The 6,000-nt window shown below is 48.2% G+C and overlaps 1 long non-coding RNA gene across 1 annotated transcript in view; it reads left to right on the top strand.

The window, feature by feature from the left end:
- Positions 1-1,420: 1,420 nt before the first annotated feature.
- The window catches only part of LOC134947768 (uncharacterized), a 29,326-nt gene continuing 24,746 nt past the window's right edge, over positions 1,421-6,000 (top strand). Inside the window, exon 1 of the long non-coding RNA XR_010182760.1 lies at positions 1,421-1,499. This is a non-coding gene — a long non-coding RNA (uncharacterized LOC134947768). The remainder of the gene's footprint in view (positions 1,500-6,000) is intronic.

Here is a 6,000-nt window from a genome sequence, read left to right as displayed (position 1 = left end):
TCATTACTTTAAGGAAGAATATATGTCAAAAGTATTTATGACTCAAATGGAATAATGTCAATATAAACCACTGTACGAATGAAGAACATTTCTTCGTCATAGATGACTTCTAACAGTTGGATTTCACTGTATTTTTATGAATAATAAATTGTTCTTTTAATGGAAATTGTTTGTATGATGGTGACTGACTAATGTGCAGTTAAGTCCGAAATGTACCAAAATCATTTATAGATCCCTTGGGAATTTCTTTTTGATCTTTGTTTATGCGATTGTACCCCATCTAACAGGGGGTAACTCCCGAAGGTGTAGCTGTTTCATTTTGTTAGCACGAAATAGGGTCTTAAAATTTGTAGTTTTTATATATATATATATATATATATATATCAGGGACGTGCAGTCAGGGGAGGCAATGCCTCACCTGTCATACAGCCTGTAATTCTATTAGAGTATTAGAATAATACAAAGAAGATAATTATAACTTACAAGCATCTTCTTTGTATTGCTGTAATCATTTTCTGTAGTCAAAACCCTTCATATTTACAGGGCAACCTGCAGGGAAAGACAAGAAATGAGGCAGTAAGAGAGCTGCTTCAGCTCTGTATAGTCAGACACTGCTTGCAGAGCTGGGGGCGGGCCTACACAGCGGCCATTAATACAGCAGAGAAAAGAGCTCTGTGAGGTATGCCTCACAGTGGGGGGCGTGCCTCGTGCTCTGGTGACCAATCAAATAAGTCCAGGAAGAACGAAAAAGAATGTGTCTGGCGCTGAGCCTTTCCCAACTGTAGCCTCTAAACAGAGAGGACAACCCAAAAAAGGCTGCCTTCACAATATGGACCTGGAAATCCACTCAACATCTAAATGTGTACCTAAAGAAAATATAAGTGAAGGCGCACAATGTATTAACCGACTGCTTTTTTGATACAAATAACTGATTTATTTCAAATTACTGATTAAAAATTAATCTTACACGTAAACAGTAAAGCAGAATTAATAGCATAAAACTATGAAACAATAATTAAATCAATTACTCCATGAGCAAGCAAATGTAAAGCAAATGTAAACTCCACACTCTTACACATGTAAGAATTATTTCGGCTGAAGGAGAATTCTTCCTTAATTGGTTTTACAATTACAGGTGCTTGCAATTAAGCTTTTAAAGGGAGCATTACCAATCAAAGCGCAATCTGTGTGGAGTTTACATTTGCTTGCTCATGGAGTAATTGATTTAATTATTGTTTCATGGTTTTATGCTATTAATTCTGCTTTACTGTTTACATGTAAGATTAATTTTTAATCAGTAATTTGAAATAAATCAGTTATTTGTATCAAAAAAGCAGTCGGTTAATACATTGTGCGCCTTCACTTATATTTTCTTTAAGTCCAGGAAGACACTGGAGCTCGGCAGCACTGAGAGGCAGAGGGCAGAGATGGCAACTGCAGGGGAGAGCAGAGATAGTGACCTGAAGCAGAGAGGAAGGAGAACTGCTACACAGACAGAGGTGAGAGCAGTAGTAGTGTGAACAGCTGTCACTGGCCAGGCTCCCTGCACCACTTATTTCTCCTGCCAGATAATAGGTGTACTTCCATCCCTGGGCAGGGGGCTGACTACATTTGCCCTGCAGGACTTCCCTATCCCTATTCTCAGGAGAGCATCTGTTCCAGTCTTCTGAGCCAAGCAGTTATTTCTGCTGCAGGATACACTGGGCTCCACAAGGATAGTCATAGGGAAGGGGGGGGGGGGGGGGGGGGGGGGGGTGTCTGTAGAGTAGGATCTTGATCCGAAGCACCAACAGGCTCAAAAGCTGTGACCTTCTTCCCAGATGCATAGCGCCGCCTCCTATATCACCCCGCCTCCGTTCACAGGGGCTCAGTTTGTAGTTGGTGCTTGCAGTGCAAGCATGTAACAGGAAGAGCTGCTCACAGCAACTCTATAAAAGCTTTTTCTGAGGAAAAAAGAAGACTACAAGGGCTGCTGCAGAGGCACAGATTGTGCTGGATTTCAGTAGACATTGCCTGCTGCAGCTCCATCTCTCCCCCAGCGGCACGGTACACTCCCGAGCCCTGGTTGCCGGGTACCTACAGCAGGAGGCTCCGGTTTTCTTCCAAGTTAGTCACACATGGCTGGGGCTCTCCGGGATCGCATGGCCGCACTTCGGGAGGAGGTAAGTGGGTCCCGCTCGCGGGACCCGCACTTTAACTCGATCCGGTGCGGCCGGTGGGAGGCGGGCCGCGCGCGCTGGCGGTGGACACTGTGGCAGTACAGGCGATCCCACTAGATCACCAGGGCATGGGCGCAGGTCAGGTTTTCTCTCTAAACCTTTTTTAAAAGTGGCCCGCAGTACCCGGTGGTTTTGCCAGCAGAGGGGATAAGGCTTAGACCTGGAGCCCCTACCCCAGCCCCAGGGCGCCATTTCCCGCAAATGTTTCCGCCCTGGAGCTGCATATCTGTCTCTCCCTCACTCCCTGGCAGTGTCTGCGGTGCCATTATCACTCAGCTCACTGTTCCTGGGAATGCTTGGGCAAATCCTCCTATGTAAAGCCGCCTGGTTGTCAGCGCTGTGACTTTACAAGACACTTAAGTATTCTACCTGCCTTTTTTAGTCAGTGTTAGTTAAGAAAGAGTGCACTTAGTCAGGGTTTCATAGTACAATTACCCTGTGATATACATCCAGTTCTTATTGTGTACTGTTATATCTATTGTTATAGCTGTGTAAGCTAGTCCAGTGCAGTATTATTGTTAGTAATAACCTCTGCATTGTACAGACTGTGACTATTTGTGTGTGCATTTGATAGATGAGTGGTGTCCATATCGTGTCTTTCACTCAACCTGCTATCCCTATATTCTATAACCTGAGGGGGCTTGGTGCGTCAGGTTTTATCTAATATAGGATTTTCACAAAGATATACTGTATTACGTATTTTTCTCTGTGATTTAGTCACCATATCTCTCCTTTATCTCTGCTGGTGCTGACTACACTGCGCAGGGGTTTGGGCTAGAGGTATTGTGCTGCTAACAATTTGTACTGTGTTACCTGATACTGCAAGTTATGTCATGTTTGCTTCTGAGGGTAACGGTTCTGGGGCTGAACACACTGCTGGTGTTGCTGAAGCCGCAGATACCTATGAGGAGAATATAGCAGCTTTGGGCTCTGGTTCTGGGGGCTCCTAGCCCCCCAGTGGGACGGTGGCAACGGGGGCAAATAATGACCCACCGTGGGCCACTTTTTCCACGCTTCTGCATACGCTAGTTCATAAATTAACACCCCCTATGGGATCCCCTATGCCGGTGCAACCGTTTGTGGTCCCTGCAGCTAACCCGCCATGGGCGGACAATTTATCTGCTCAAATAAAGAAGTTGAATCAGTCCCTGACTACTAAAAAGTCTGACCGGCGCTCGCCTATGTCCAAGTGGTCCTCTAAGCGAGCGCTTGTCTCCTCACAATCCACTGCTGTCACTGACACCTCGTCGGATGAAGACGGCACTTACACTGACCCCACAGGTTCTGACTCAGATACGGCTGATGGGGAGGGTGGTTCACATGTGGATGTTCCTGATCTTTTGGAGGCTATTAAGTTGATTTTACAGTTTACGGATGATCCTGAGCCATCCGTTCCTCCTAAGAAACCAGATAGGTTCAAGCGTCAGAAGGTGATTAAACAAGTTTTACCTCACTCTGACCACCTAATTGATATACGTGAGGAACCCTGGGAAAACCCGGGTACGAAGTTTGTGCCTCAAAAGAAGATGCTGGCTCGCTATCCCCTCGCGCTGGAGCTGTCTAAGAATTGGGAAACACCTCCTCCAGTGGACTCACATGTGGCTAGGATGGTGGTTTCCTCAGCTCTACCGGTCACCACCGTCACGTCTCTAAAAGAGCCTACGGATAAACGTGTGGAGGGTTGTCTGAAAGCGATTTACACCCTCACGGGTGCTGCACAAAGGCCCACTATTGCAGCTACTTGGGCTGCAGAGACCATTGAAGCATGGGCCTTGGAGTTAGATGCTGAAATCTCCTCTGACCATGCTAGACAATGCTTGTCTTATATTGTCACAGCTTCTCGTTGTATTAAAGAGGCGGCTTCTGATGCCGGTATCCTGGCAGCCAAGGCCTCTAATACGTCAGTCCTGGCTCGCCAGATATTGTGGCTGAGATCCTGGTATGTGGATCTGGACTCTAGAAAAACACTGGAGGTACTCCCTTTTAAGGGAGATATTCTGTTTGGGGAGGGTTTAAATAAGATTGTGGCTGACTTGGCTACTGCCAAAACTGCCTTTCTGCCAAGTACTGCTCCTTCTGTGTCGAAGGCTAAAGGTACTTCCTTTCGCCCCTTTCGTCCTTTAGGTAAAGCAAAAGGTCAGGCGTACAACAAGCAGGCCCGCACTTCCAAACCTGGTGAGCCTAAGCCCAAAAGAGCCTGGGCGGCTCGTCAGCCAGCTTCCAAAACAGATAAGCCTGCCGCATGACGGGGCGGGCCTCCCTCTGGGGGATCCCAGGGTGGGGGGTCGGCTTCTAGGGTATACCCAGGAATGGTTGTAGACCACTTCAGATGCCTTGGTACGGGAAGTCGTCACTCGAGGTTACGCCATAGCCTTCAAAAACCGACCCCCTCATCGATTTTGCCAGACAGATGTCCCGTTGGACAAGACAAAGGCAAATACTCTACATTCGGTGGTACAGACCCTCCTGGATACAGGAGTCGTAGTACAGGTGCCTCTTGCGCAGAGGGGCCGGGGGTACTATTCTCTACTGTTTCTAGTCCCGAAACCGAATGGGTCCTCCCGGCCCATTCTCAACCTCAAGGCATTGAACAGGTTTGTGAAGGTTTCCAAGTTCCGGATGGAAACCCTTCGCTCTATAGTTCTGGCCTTGGAACCTGGGGACTTCATGGTCTCCCTGGATATACAGGATGCTTACCTGCATATTCCTATAGCAGTGTCTCATCAGCAATACCTGAGATTTGCGATTGGCAACTGCCATTACCAGTTTCAGGCGTTACCTTTTGGTTTAACAACGGCTCCGCGAGTCTTTACAAAAGTCATGGTGGTGGTGACGGTGGTACTCCGCCGTCAAGGGGTCAGGATACTGCCGTATTTGGACGACTTGTTAATTCTGGAAAATTCCCCAGAACTTCTCCTGCGTCATCTAGATGTGACGGTCCGGTTTCTGCAAGCCCACGGGTGGCTCATCAACTGGAAGAAGTCACTATTGACTCACAACCAGCGGTTGTTCCTGTCTCAGGAGAAAGTCCTGAAACTTCAGGACAGGATTCGTTGCTTCCTATCTCGTCCGCAAGTGTCGATACATTCGGCGATGCAGGTGCTGGGCCTCATGGTGTCAGCATTCGACATGGTGGAGTACGCTCAATTTCGCTCTCGCCCTCTCCAGAGGCTGATTCTAGCCAAATGGGACAGCCTGCCTCACCGAGTCAGGTCTCAAATGATCTCATTGACTCCGGAGGTCCGTCTGTCGCTGCTCTGGTGGCTCCGGGACCAGCAACTGTGCAGGGGCCGTCCGTTCTGGATATCCGACTGGGTCCTGTTGAAGACAGATGCCAGTCTAAGAGGTTGGGGCGCGGTGCTGGAGCAACACTCCCTTCAGGGGCAGTGGACCAAGGAGGAGTCCCTCCTCTCGATCAATATTCTGGAGTTGCGGGCGGTCTTCAATGCCTTGAACCTATCCCAGCATTTAATTCAGAACCGTCCTGTTCAAGTACAGTCGGACAACGCCACCACAGTGGCTTACATAAATCATCAAGGCGGCAATCGAAGCCGCCTAGCAATGAAGGAAGTCTCACAGATTCTACAGTGGGCAGAACGCCATCTACCGGCCATATCGGCAATATTCATTCTGGGAGTCCTGAATTGGGAAGCGGACTTTCTCAGTCGTCAGGACGTGCATGCCGGCGAGTGGGGCCTCCATCCAGAAGTGTTTCAACTCCTAGTGGAAAGGTGGGGCCTTCCAGACGTAGATCTGATGGCGTCTCGACACAATCACAAGG

Source organism: Pseudophryne corroboree, chromosome 8 (genome assembly GCF_028390025.1).
Source record: "Pseudophryne corroboree isolate aPseCor3 chromosome 8, aPseCor3.hap2, whole genome shotgun sequence".
Classification (NCBI taxonomy): Eukaryota; Metazoa; Chordata; class Amphibia; order Anura; family Myobatrachidae; genus Pseudophryne; species Pseudophryne corroboree.
The sequence above is the reverse complement of the archived record's forward strand: the minus strand, read 5'-3'. Positions and strand labels throughout refer to the sequence as shown.